This window comes from Pyxicephalus adspersus, chromosome 2 (assembly GCF_032062135.1).
Source record: "Pyxicephalus adspersus chromosome 2, UCB_Pads_2.0, whole genome shotgun sequence".
NCBI lineage: Eukaryota > Metazoa > Chordata > Amphibia > Anura > Pyxicephalidae > Pyxicephalus > Pyxicephalus adspersus.
This window is the reverse complement of record NC_092859.1, coordinates 60,965,321-60,978,830: the sequence shown is the minus strand read 5'-3', so window position 1 is coordinate 60,978,830 and position 13,510 is coordinate 60,965,321.

The following is a 13,510-nucleotide window of genomic DNA, read 5'->3' as shown; positions in this document are numbered from 1 at the left end:
TTAAAAAATCCAGAAAAAAAGTCTGTATTTTTTTTTGAAAAATGAAGATATTTCATTCTGATAAGACTTGCTATCTATCAAAAAATCCAAAATAATTTCTGTATTTCTCTCAAAAATATACAGATATTTTATTCTGATCTCACTTGTTATCTATCAAAAAAGCCATAAAAAATTCAGTATTTCTCTCCAAAAATACAGATATTGTATTCTGATCTTACATGCTATCAGAAAATCCAGAAAAAATCTATACTTCCCTAAAAAAAAAAAAAAAATCCAAATTTTATTCTAATCCCACTTGCTATCTTTTAAAAAATCCAGAAAAAAAAGTCTGTATTTTTTTCAAAAAATGAAGATATTTCATTCTGATAGCACTTGCTATCTATCAAAAAAGCCAAAAAAATTTCTGTATTTCTCTCAAAAATATACAGATATTTTATTCTGATCTCACTTGCTATCTATCAGAAAAAACAGGAAAAAATCTGTATTTCAATAAAAACAAGTCCAGATATTTTATTCTGATCGCACTTGCTATGTATCAAAAAATCCAGAAAAATTTCTGTATTTCTCTCAAAAATTTAAGATAGTTTATTCTGATCCCACTTGCTATCTATCAAAAAAGCCAGAAAAATTTCTGTATTCTGTCATACAGCCACGTCATGTTGGGAGTATTGTGCACTGGGTCTCAGGGGCCTCAAGTGCAGCAGGCTCTTTTTCTGCAGCAGGCTCTTGTCCTGCAGCAGCAGCAACCAGAACAGCCGTGACAGGAGCAAAGACAGGAGTTAGCGTTGCTAATGTGCCTGTACCTACCGATGACTTTCCCTTGTTGTTTGAGGAACAGCCTAAAGATCTGTCATTGCAAATTTCAGAGCAGGAGGCAGACTTTGAGACCCTTGGAGAGTGTGGTCAGCACTTGGTGGGCGAGGGTTCTGCATCAGTGGCTGCATTTGCAGGGGTTGGCTTAAATGAAAATGAGGATGATGATGACCGCGATGTCACCTGGGAACCACCGGTGCGTGTAAGGGCTAGCAGCAGTTGCGAAACAGACGTAGAGGAAAGGCAGCAGGAACAGCTGCAACAGACTGGGGATGGAAGGGGCCGCAAATCTGCCTCATGTGAGTCCCAAAGAACACACAGGCAAGTGAGCACAAGCAGGGGAACATTCAGAGATGATGTGACAGTGGGGGAGATGGAGCTGGGGCAGACGCAGGGCACCCAGCAGACGCAGAGGCAGGCAATGAAAAAAAGCAGCAGAGTGGTTGCACGTACCTCTCCAGTGTGGTCCCTTTTTACACTGAAAGACGATGACGGGTGCGTAGCAATCTGCATCCTGTGCCACAGGCAGATTCGCAAAGGACAGGCCTTATCACATTTGGGTACAACATCCCTGCTTTCCCACATGCGCAAGAACCACAAACCAAAGTGGGTGCAGTACTTGTGTTCTCTTGATGAAGCTGCAACCACGTCATGGTCTCTTCTTCCACCTCCATTGACTCCTTCTACACCTCCAACTGTCATTGCTACTACATCTCAGGATGTTGGTGACAGCCAGATTTCAATCAGCAAGGAAGTATCAGCTTCTGGCCACAGGTTTTGTGGCGTCAGATGACATTTGTCGCCGAAAGAGGGGTACTCCAGTGACCCCTTCAGCTCCCCCAGCTCCCAGTCCCTTCAGCCCACTCTGCCGGAGTTCTGTGCAAGGCATTAGGCTATGGGCCCAACCAAGAAAAGAGTCATCGAACTCAATTCACATCTAGCCAAACTATTGGCCTTGCAGCTACTGCCGTACAGTATTGTGGACTCTGCTCCCTTCTGTGACCTGATGGCCTGTGCCGAGCGTCGATGGAATATACCAAGCAGGCATTCTTTCTCCCACACAGCTGTTCCTAGTTTACATGCACATGTAATTGGTAACCTCTCCCGGGCATTGGCATTCCCTGTGTCTAGTCAAATCCACGTCACCATGGACAGCTGGACAACCAGGCACAAAGTGGGATGCTACCTGTCCTTCACCGCTCACAAGGTGGCATTGCATAGCTCAGTGGGTGGTAGTCTGCAAGAGGCATTGCAGCACTTGGTACTCCCGCCGTGGAGTGTGGTGGAAAAGCATGGGCCACCCCAGTCCTCTCCGTCCTCCTCATCCTTCATTTCTTCTATTGGCAAACCATTATTTTCGACACTCCTCCTGAAAGGCCAGCAGCAAAGGATACTGTGGTTAAGCGGGCACGCCACTACGGCTCCCTTAAGCACACGCGTTGCCAGGCAGTGCTGAAACTGGTGTCCTTAGGGGAGAAAAATCACACCTCCAGAGAACTCTTGTCCACTTTGCACAAAGAGAATGAGGCTTGGCTGATGCCCTCCCGGTTTACAACAGAAAATGTAGTGTGTGACAACGGGGCCAAACCTGTGGCCGCATAACACATGTGCCCTGCTTTGTGCACGTACTGAACCTGGTGGTGCAGAAGTTCCTCCACACGTACCCAGGACTACAAGACTTACTGAGGCAGGCTCGCTCCATCTGCAGCCATGTACGCCGATCCCCTATCGCCGCCACGGCGCTTAGCAAATTCCAGCACAAACAGAGGCTTCCACCACATGAACTGATTTGTGACACTGTGACCTAGATGGAACTCCACCCTGCACATGCTCCAGCATCTGTGTGAGCAAAAGCTAGCCATCCGCCATTACTTGGTCAGCATGGAGCATGGAGGCAGCAGGGCCCCTGGTACAGCCACACAACTGAGCTACCAGTGACCAGTGGCTGCAAATGGAGACGCTGTGCAAGGTACTGGCCCCCTTTGAGCAGGCCACAAACGTTGTGAGTTGGGAGCAGTCAGGCTGCAACAATGTCATTCCCATCATCTTTCTGCTTGCTAATACCCTGTGTGGCCTGATAGAAAGTGGTGATGAGGAGGGGGAGAAATGGGGGAGGAGGATGAGGGCGACAGCCAGCATCAGGAGGAGCAAGAAGGGACACTGGCCAGCTTTAGGAGGTTCAACAGGAGGAGGAAGATGATTATGATCATGATGAGGGACTTCATGTTAGAGCTGCTGGACAGGACCTGTCCAACCCGCATTTGTGCTCTGTCACGCCCCAGGCATTGTGCGGGCGATGGAACCACAAGAATTGCTGCTGCTTGAACAGGAGGAGGTGGGTGATGAGGAGAAAGATGTTTTGGCGCCTACTGAGGGACAGGAGGAGGATGAGCCCAGGGAACCCCTCTTTCATAGGTGTGTCCACATGTTGCAAATGCCTATGGAGGGACCCCCGCATTTGCAGCATCAAAAATTGGGATTACTGGCTGGCCACCCTTCTGGATCACCGCTACAAAGACAAAATGCTACAGTTTCTACCCAACTCAGCGCAAAGAAAGAAAAGGTCAACCACCTGAGCAGAATACTATGTGACCGGCTATGTGAGGAATTCCGTGCACCACATTCCACACAGGGAGCTCAGGCGGACACGGCCTCCACCGTACCCTCTTGTAGCTGCGGCAGCTGCAGCATCAGCAGTAAAGGCAGCAGACCCAAAGTCTAGGCCAAGGCAGGGGTTTTTTTCTGGATACCTGGCGACACCTGATGCGGCCACCTCAAACAAGTGAAGTGCAGGGGTATAACCATCGAGAACGGATGAAGTGCATGGTGCATGATTTTGTTGGCTATTTTTTGGCTGGTGGTGGTGGTGTTGACGACAGCAGTTATGAGGAGGATGCCTATCCTGACAGTAGTGAAGCCATTAATTTTTGGGTCAACAGGCTTGAAATCTGCCCGCAGTTGGCACAGTATGCCATCTAGCTTCTTTCGTGCCCGGCATCCGGTGTTCTGTCTGAAAGAACCTTCAGTGCCGCAGGCGGAGTGGTAATGGACAACTGATCAGGTTTGTCACCGGAAAATGTCAATCGCCTCACCTTTTTGAAAATGAACGAAGGGTGGGTTACTAACAACTATCATATCCCCACTGTAGATGTCACTGATTGACTGACACAAGGACTCACTAGGCCAACCAAGATGCCTCTGTGAACCCACACTGCTCCTGTGCTGAGTCTGTGGCTGCCTATCACCAAACATCCTGTCAGCTGAGTCTGCCTTGGTTGAATTTTTCTGTTAGTTATTTCAACGTCCAGGGGTGGCATTTTCCGTCAGTGTCATGCCTGCCATTGTGCCAGCTAGCAATTTACTTTACATTTATGCTGCTTCCGGGAGGCCAACAAACTGCAGATGAAAACCCCCAGTACTGCCAAACTGATAGGTACCTTCCTAACGCTTCCGGCACCACAGACCACGGCAACAGTGCTGGTGCACAAAACATCTTGGTCTGGCCATTCTATGTTTAATCACAAATTTCCAATGTTTGCATTACACAGTTCGGGTTGGTATTGACTATGCACAACACCCAGCTCTAGATGCCATTTACCAATGCCGTCCACTCTGTCTCAGGGTCCACCCCCTCCTCCTCCTGCTGTTGCTGCCTGTCAGTACTCCATTCACTATAATTGTGTTACACATATATGGGTGACATTGATGATGCACTACACCGACCTCTAGATGTCAGTTACCAATGCGCTCCACTCTCTGTCCCAGGGCCCACCACCTTTTCCTGATGCTGCTGTTGTCTGTCAGTACTCCATTCACTATAATTGTATTACACAAATCTTGGTGTTTTTGACGATGAACTTTACTCAGCTCTAGATGCCAAATACACATTCGGTCCACACTCTGTCTAAAGGCCCACCGCCTCCTACTGATGCTGTTGCCGCCTGTCAGTACTCCTTTCACTATAGTTGTATTACACACTTCTGGGTGTCATTGATGATGCACTACAGCTCTAGATGTCAGTTACTAATGCGCTCTACGCTCTGTCTCAGGGCTCCTTCTTAGGGCCCACCACCTCCTCTTGCTGCTGTTGCTGCCTGCTAGTACTCCATTCACTAAAATTGTACTTTTCTGGGTGGCATTGATGATGCAGTACACCCTGCTCTAGATGTCAGTTACCAATGTGCTCCACGCTCTGTGTCAGGGCCCCCTGCCTCCTCCTGATGCTTTTGCCGCTGCTGCCTGTTAGTACTTCATTCATTATAATTGTATTACACACTTCTGGGTGTCATTGACAATGCACTACACCAAGCTCTAGATGTCAGTTACCAATGTGCTCCACGCTCTCTCTCAGGGCCCACTGCCTCCTCCTACTGTTGCTTTTGCCGCCTGCCCAGTACTCCATTCACCTAAATTGTATTACACAACTCAGGGTGGCATTGATGATGCTCTACACCCAGCTCGAGATGCTAGTTACCAATGTGGTCCCCACTCCATCTTAAATGATGCTGCCGGCCTAGTACCCAGTAACTTTAGATGCCACGGCAATTACTAATGTCGTCCACACTCCGTCTTAATACTAACTGCATCCTCGTAATGCTGTTACTGCTGCTGCCGGCCTTGTACCCAACTCTAGATGCCAATTACTAATGTCATCCACACTCCGTTTCAGTGCTAAATACCTCCTCCTCATGCTGCTACTGCTGCTGCCCAGTATCCAACTTTGGATGCCAGTTACTAATGCCATCCACACTCTATCTCAGGGCCCAGCTCCTCCTTCTTCTGCTGTTACTGATGCTGCCGCCTGCCCAGTAACCAGCTGTAGATGCCAGTTCCCAATGCAGTCCCCGCTCTGTCTCAGAGCCCACCGCCTCTTCCTCCTCCTGTAAATGATGCTGCCACCTGCCCAGTACAAAACTCTAAATGCAAGATACTAATGCCGTCCACAGTTTGTTCCAGGGCCCACCACCTCTTCCTCCTTCTGTTATTGCTGCCGCCTGCCCAGTACCCAGCTGTAGATGCCAGTTAACAAGGCTGTCCATGCTGCATTTTAGAAAGTTACAGCTAGCAGATAGGAAAAGTTAGTGCCCTACAAAGCAATGTCTCCAGTAGCTACAGCTTCTACACTGTCAACATAGGTGATGGCTTTATATTGTAATGCCCTCCTTGCTCCGTCTCAGGTCTCCGCCTCCTCCTCCTCCCAGTACCCAGCTCTAGATGCCAGAATAGACTCCAGATCAACAGGGTCTTCTTTCCCCACTGATTCCTCCAAGCCCAATCCCTTTCATGTGGTTTAGCTATATAGTAGGTAGGGACAGATTGGAATCTCGCTCATCCATTCATGTCTCCAATAGCTACTGCTTTCACACTGTCCACATAGGTGATGGCCTTCATTTGTAATGCCCTCCTTGCTCCGTCTCAGGGTCCACCGCCTCCTTCTCCTCCCAGTAACCACCTCTAGATGCCAGACTAGACTCCAGCTCAACAGGGTCTTCTTTCCCCACTGATTCCTCCAAGCCCAATCCCTTTCATGTGGTTTCGCTATATAGTAGGTAGGGACAGATTGGAATCTCCCTCATCCATTCATGTTTCCAATAGCTACTGCTTCCACACTGTCCACAAAGGTGAGGGCCTTCCATTATAATGCCCTCCTTGCTGCGTGTCAGGGCCCACCGCCTCCTCCTCCTCCTAGTACCCACCTCTAGATGCCAGACTAGACTCCAGCTCAACAGGGTCTTCTTTCCCCGCTGATTCCTTCAAGCCCAATCCCTTTCATGTTGTTTCCCTATATAGTAGGTAGGGACAGATTGGAATCTCCCTTATCCATTCATGTCTCCAATAGCTACTGCTTCTACACTGTCCACATAGGTGATGGCCTTAAATTGTAATGCCCTCCTTGCTGTGTCTCAGGGCCCACCGCCTCCTCCTCCCAGTACCCACCTCTAGATGCCAGAATAGACTCCAGCTCAACAGGGTCTTCTTTTCCCGCTAATTTCTCCAAGCCCAATCCCTTTCATGTGGTTTCGCTACATAGTAGGTAAGGACAGATTGGAATCTCGCTCATCCATTCATGTCTCCAATAGCTACTGCTTCAACACTGTCCACACAGGTGACAGTGTTCCATCTCAGGACCCAGCCCCTCCTCCTCCCAGTACCCAGCTCTAGATGCCAGTTAAATATGCCATCCACACTACTCTTCTTGCTTTTACTGCTGCTGCCTGCCCACTGTCCAATACCCAGCTCTAGATGACGGACTAGACTCAAGCTCAATAGGATTTTCTTTCCCCACTGATTCCACCAACCCTCATTTCCTTTCATGTGCTTTCACTTGATAGCAGGCCCTAAGACGGAGTGTCGAAGGCATTAGTAACTGGCATCTAGAGCTGGGTGTAGTGCACCTTTAATGACACCCCGAAGTGTGTAACTTGAAATTCGTGATTGAATGTAGAAGGCCAAATCTTCTGCTTCATCCATCGGTACCACACTTTATCGTACTGAATTTCTGTGTATGTTTCCCCGGAACTGGGAGGTGGGACAGCAGTCCCTCTGTATATGTTGGGGGATGTGATGTGAAACACCGGTATATTTAATGGGAACCAAGAGGTCCTGGATGACCACATTGAGACATGAAGTTATTGAGCTCAGCAGACGTCTGCAGACTTCTACAGAAAAAGTATGTGGCCGTCTTCGGAGACTCCATTCAAAGATCCGTCAACAAGGGTCTTGTGAAAGTACTGCAGAAGGGTGACATGTCATTTGCAAACGACACGTTGGGAGATCCTTGGCTGAAATGCACAATGCCATAATTTACCGCCAAGTGCGTCATTACAGAACTGACCACCAACTTGTACGGTTCTATTTCCTGACCCGTGTTTCTTCCCAGTACATAGAGAACATGCTGGCCAACTTCCAACATTGACCTTAGCCCGACGTTGTCATCATCGCCTCCTGTATATAGGATGATAGCAGGTATCATGATGAGCAAACCGAGGTGCTGAGCCCCAAATGTCTGTTGATATGCAACACGTCCATGTCTGTTGGATTCAAAGCTGGTGAAGTGATAGAGTACCCAATTTCTAATGTGCGCTGAGACATCATAGAAGGGAATTTCTACAGCACCACACTGGCATATTTGCACCAATTGGATGTGATTGACTTGCACTTCCACTTACGCTTCAAGCTGCGCTCCAGGGTTAAAGATGCCACCCACTCTAATCAGCTGGCTCACCGTAAGTATACCTGCATCCTGATGGCTCATATTGATTAGGCCTGGCATCTAGAGTTGGGGACTGGGCAGGCGGCAGCAGTAACAGCATGAGGAGGAGGTGGTGGGCCCTGAGACGGAGCAAGGAGGGCATTAGAAGTTGAGGCCATCACCTATATGGACAGTGTCGAAGCGGTAGCTATTGGAGACATGAATGAATGAACGAGATTTCAATCTGTCCCTACCGATATTGGAATCTCGTTGATCCATTCATGTCTCCAATAGCTACAGCTTTGACACTGTCCATATGGGTGATGGCCTCAACCTCTAATGCCGTCCTTGCTCCTTCTCAGGGCCCACCACCTACTCCTAATGCTGTAACTGATGCCGCCTGCCCAGTTCCCAACTCTGGATGCCAGTTACAAATGTGGTCCCCGCTCCGTCTCAGTGTCCACTGCCTCCTCCTGCTGCTGCCACCTGTCACTTGTAACTTATAACAGAGCTGTGTAGCTGGCTAATTTTTGGACTGAAAGACCGCCCTCAGAGACCTCTGCCTGTACTCTGAACCCTGTGTATGGCTTGTAACGGAGCGGTGAAACCTGGTGGCTAATTTTTGGACCAGAGGAACCCCCTCATGTCCCTCTCTGGCTGTACTCGGAGACCGTGTAAAATCCGGCATGTTCCCTTGGCCGACACCCATAAAAAATGGAGTGAGCTATTCGACCAAAACTACTTGCCAGCAACAGAAAAAAGACTTCCCCATTTTTTTTTTACTTGTACAGTGTTGTGCAGAGCTGGGAGAGTCTTGACATGTCTTTTTAAATGTATTTATAGGCTGTAGAAGCTCTCCACCGACCGAATACCAACCCAAATTTTTCCCCTTCGAATTCGAATTCGATGTTCGATCACCCGAATAATTATGCATTATTCGACCGAATAGCGGTTGAATCGAATAGTGAGCCATTCGACCAACACTAATTATGATATGTTTAGCAAGAGATAACAAAATTGTTAACCTTGCCCCGTGACGGCCTTCTCAGCCTCCTGGTGCGCGGACTGTTGCTGAGCATGCTGGAAAGTCTATGCGCAGGGTGTGGGCTTAGAGAGGGCATTTGTCACAGGTATGTTATAAGGATATTACAAGTAGTGTTGGTTGAATATCTCACTATTCGATAGCTATTTGAAAGAATAGGGGGATATTGTTCGGGTGATCAAACGTCGAACACTTTTAAAGTCAATGGGGGAAAAATTAAGGTTATTTTTCGGGACTGTGTAGAACTGCAAGAGTAATTTGGCGAGCAGAACTGACAGCTCCGCTCCACTGATTGCTCTTGCAGCCCTAGCGTAACTATAGTATGTGTTCTTGGATAGAGATTTTCTATCCAAGAACAATGGAGTCCCATGGGATCCCCGGGCACTAGAGGCTAAGTGGGGACAAGTCTTCTCATTCATTCACCTCTAGCCCTCTGTGATTGGCTGGGGAAAGGAAAATCCTGATGACACTTGAGCTGTCATCAGGGTTTACCTTTCCTCAGCCAATCACAGGGCAGTAGAGGTGATGAATGGGGAGACTTGTCCTTATTTAACTTCTAGTGCCCCAGGATCTCACACTGACAGGAGGATTCCCACGGCTGTGCACCCGTGTGGATCATCCTGTCATTGTGGGATACCCTGTAAAAAAAAAAAAGTTACACAAATCACATTCATTTTTTTAACATATTTTTTTACACATGAATTTGCAAAGTCAAATTCTGTGTTTTTCGGGTTGGGTCTATCCAAATTTGAAGAGCCAAATTCCGGTCGAATATAAAGACAACCCAAATTCGAACACCAACACTAATTACAACATGCACAATATTATTCAGAAATGGTTGTTTCAAGACATGGTTAAACTGCAACAGAAAATATTCTCCTGCTGCATAAATACATCTACCTCCCAAGATTACTGGCACATTGGCATTTTTCAAAAATATTAGTGTACCTACAATTCTGTCTAATATGGTTTGTGGAAATCAGCATTTTCTTCGACAAAATTGTGTACTATCACTAACGAGTACACTCACTAACAAGTATCACTGAGAAACAGCATTACAGTTTCCCCCTAACTAACAATGAAAACATCTCAGGAGAGAGTGTAAAAACATGGACAATAAGGAAGTTTTAGGAAAAGGTATGCCAACAATTGCAAAACCTATTAGATATATGCTAATCCTAAAGCTTTTGCAAAGAACTGGCTAACTAAACATTTGACACTACCAACTAAGGGGCTCACATTCAAACTATATAGGGTAATAAGACTTTCTTGGTTAAGGCGCAAATCAAATTTTCTGTTTAAATCAGCTAAATATATACAAGTGCATCAAAAGATAAGGTGTTTAATGTTTCACAGTTCCAATGCCTGCATAGTTCCAAGCACTGGTGTCACACAGCAGCCAGCGTCAACAACGTGGGACTTAGTATCAGGTAACTACTAATACCATTGATGTTAGTACTAACACCATATTCTGACACCTATACACTGTAAGAGGACGTTCCTCTACCACTTAGGAACAGTACTAGGCTACCACTTAGGAACAGTACTTTAACAGTGAATATGTCCCTGTCATTGGTAGTCAGTGGTGACATGCCTATTTATATTGATGGCCAGTGATCCTCTGCCCCTTCCCTCCACCCCATCCAAGAAATTCTGAATATGTCAAGGCTGCTGGATCTGTAAAATACAAGTTACACAGCGGATTTAGAGAAACTTAAACATTCTATTGAAACATGAATGAAAGATTACTGAAGCATTGAGGGGAAGAAGAAGAGCACTAACAGTGAGTTGACTGTTATATTCCATGGTTTTGTCAATTTCACAAACATAAGGCAGAATTTGAGTCATGACCAGTGTTTTTTTAATACTGTATATTGAATAGATAACACATTTTTTGTTGACTTTAATTTTTATGCTTATTTACACTAAAATAGGTATGCTGATTCTGAAAGTGCAGTTAGTTTTCTTCTATCAGGTTTTTTCTCTATGGCTTATAATAATGCGATTACTGTAGCGTGGATTTGTATCGGTTATTCATATGCACCCAAGACAGTGTGGTCAGAGCTTTTGCGCTGCTCTACGTAGTGAATAAGTAAAATTTATTTTTCTACTTACACATGTATTTCCTTTTTTCGGATCATATCTGGCTTTGCTGTTTCCTGTTGTAAGTGGCTAAACAACCCTGATTCATTTTGTTACATCTGTGGCAGTTTCACCATACCCAGTCAAAGGGCGAACAACAGCACATTTGTAGAGCTAGCCTATTTGGTATATTTCAAATTTAAACTCAATCACTGGTCAAGATTAGTCTTGGGCCTCCCCATAAGGTGTGCAAACAGTGTGTCAAGGGTTTACGGATGTGGACAAAGGGAACACCTGATAAGATGCCATTTGGTATACCTATGGTTCAGCGAGAGCCATGAGATCATTTCAGTGACTGTTACTTTTGTATAGTAAAAACTTCAGGAGATAACAAGAAAAGTATCCTAGTTTACAATCGGCTATACGCCCAGTGGCTCATTGAGATGAAGTCCCAGTGCTGTTTTTGCCATAACATACCTGATTTATTGGGGAAATTGTGAATTCCAATCTATAACTCAACTGAATGGCGACTATTCTTTGATAGCTCAAAGCGGAGCTTAAAGTGTGTCCTCCTTCACAATGGCAATATATTTGGGTCAGTCCCAATTGCCCATTCGGTTTCACTTTGTGAAGAATATGCAGACATAAAGAGAGTGATTGAGTTGTTGCAAAATCACCAACGCAATTGGGTCATTTTAAGTGTTGACCTTAAAATGGTATGCTTCTTTCTTGGTCAGCAACACAGATACACCAAGTATCCCTGTTATTTGTGCATGTGGACAGCAAAGCTCGTGAGAGGCATTGGGTGGAAAGGAATTGGCCTCCAAGGTCTGCTCTAAAACCAGGTGATCCAAACATTCCCCCATAATCCTTATTTACATATTATATAGATATTTTTTTAGTCCTAAGTCTTATGACAAACTGACACACATTTCTAATTGACCTATGATATACTGTACACTTATATCTGACTAATAAATGTGTAACAGTCTAGTAATGTCAGAAGACTGGACTTTTTAAAAATTTTAGGTGACTTGTTAAACACTTATTTATAGCCAGCAATTGCAATCACCTCCTATTAGTCTGTCCACAGTGTATGGGTTACAGTACATTACATTATCATGAAGCTTCAGAATTAGAGGTAGCTGGGGTAGTTTGTTGCAACCATCTCTTAACCATTTGCATTTCCATTACAGGTATTGACAACAAAATTGTCATTACACTGTAACTACATCCTATATGACTAATTAAGGAAACAATTGAGGCATAATGACTATTACTGTAGGAAATATTATGCTGCCTCATTTATTTTCAAACGTAAATAGTTTTAAAGGTGTAAACTTTTATTTTCTAAAAAATGAATTTTTTTTCCTAACAGTTTAATACAGTATATTACTAGTTTTTGTGAACCAAATTACTTTCCTTGTATCCTTTTATGCTTCCAGAATGTTAGTTATACCCTAACATCTAATTGGCACATTTACATACACAAGTTGTTAACATTCAATATACTTTTATGGATTTTCATTAAAAAATAACAATGCATAAACTAAATAACTTAATGGATTTTTAGTAAACAAGGAAATAACATAAAGAATAAAACATTTTAGTGTCTAGCTTATGAACTTTTTCATATATGTTGCCTTAACTGTTAAAGTGGACCTATTACCAAAATGAATACTTTACATACTTTACAGGGTAAAAAAAAAAGTACTTTTTTTCTGCAACACCCTTTTATTTAAAAAAAAAAAAAAAGAGTGAGGTCCTTCCCCTTTGACATGGCGATCAAGACAGAATGGGAGCACAGAGCTATGTTACACACCCAGGAGGCTCCTGGCTGCTCGTGTGCATGCTAAAGATCAGGCATGCGCAGAAGGGGCTTTTTCCTTACATGTGCAGTGAGATCAGCACTCTTTTTTCCCCTTTACAGCAGACCACATCCCCCGATCCAGTGCCTGTGCTGTGGGTGATTGTGATGTAGCCAGAACAAGGAAGAAGATGGACCAAGATGGCGACGCCCATAGCTTCCTCTGCTCCAGGACAAAGGAGGACTCCAGGACGGCACAGGACCTTTTTTCCTGCTCAATGAATTATAGGGAGTGAAGCTGTTCATGTAAGTTTAAACCTTCACGTAATGTCAGATGGAACTGTGTACATCAATATATATTTAATAGGACCATAAATTGTACCACTGACAGACTGCATGACCATTTAAAGACATTTTTAATTTCTAGTGAATGAAGCCCTATGAACAGCATTATTCATTAATATTATTATTATTATTATTAATAATAATAAGTACTAAAAACAGTCCAAGAAAGCTGTATGAAATCAGTCTAATCGTTTTTATCTGCCAAAAGAGTAATCAAGAATTTTATTTG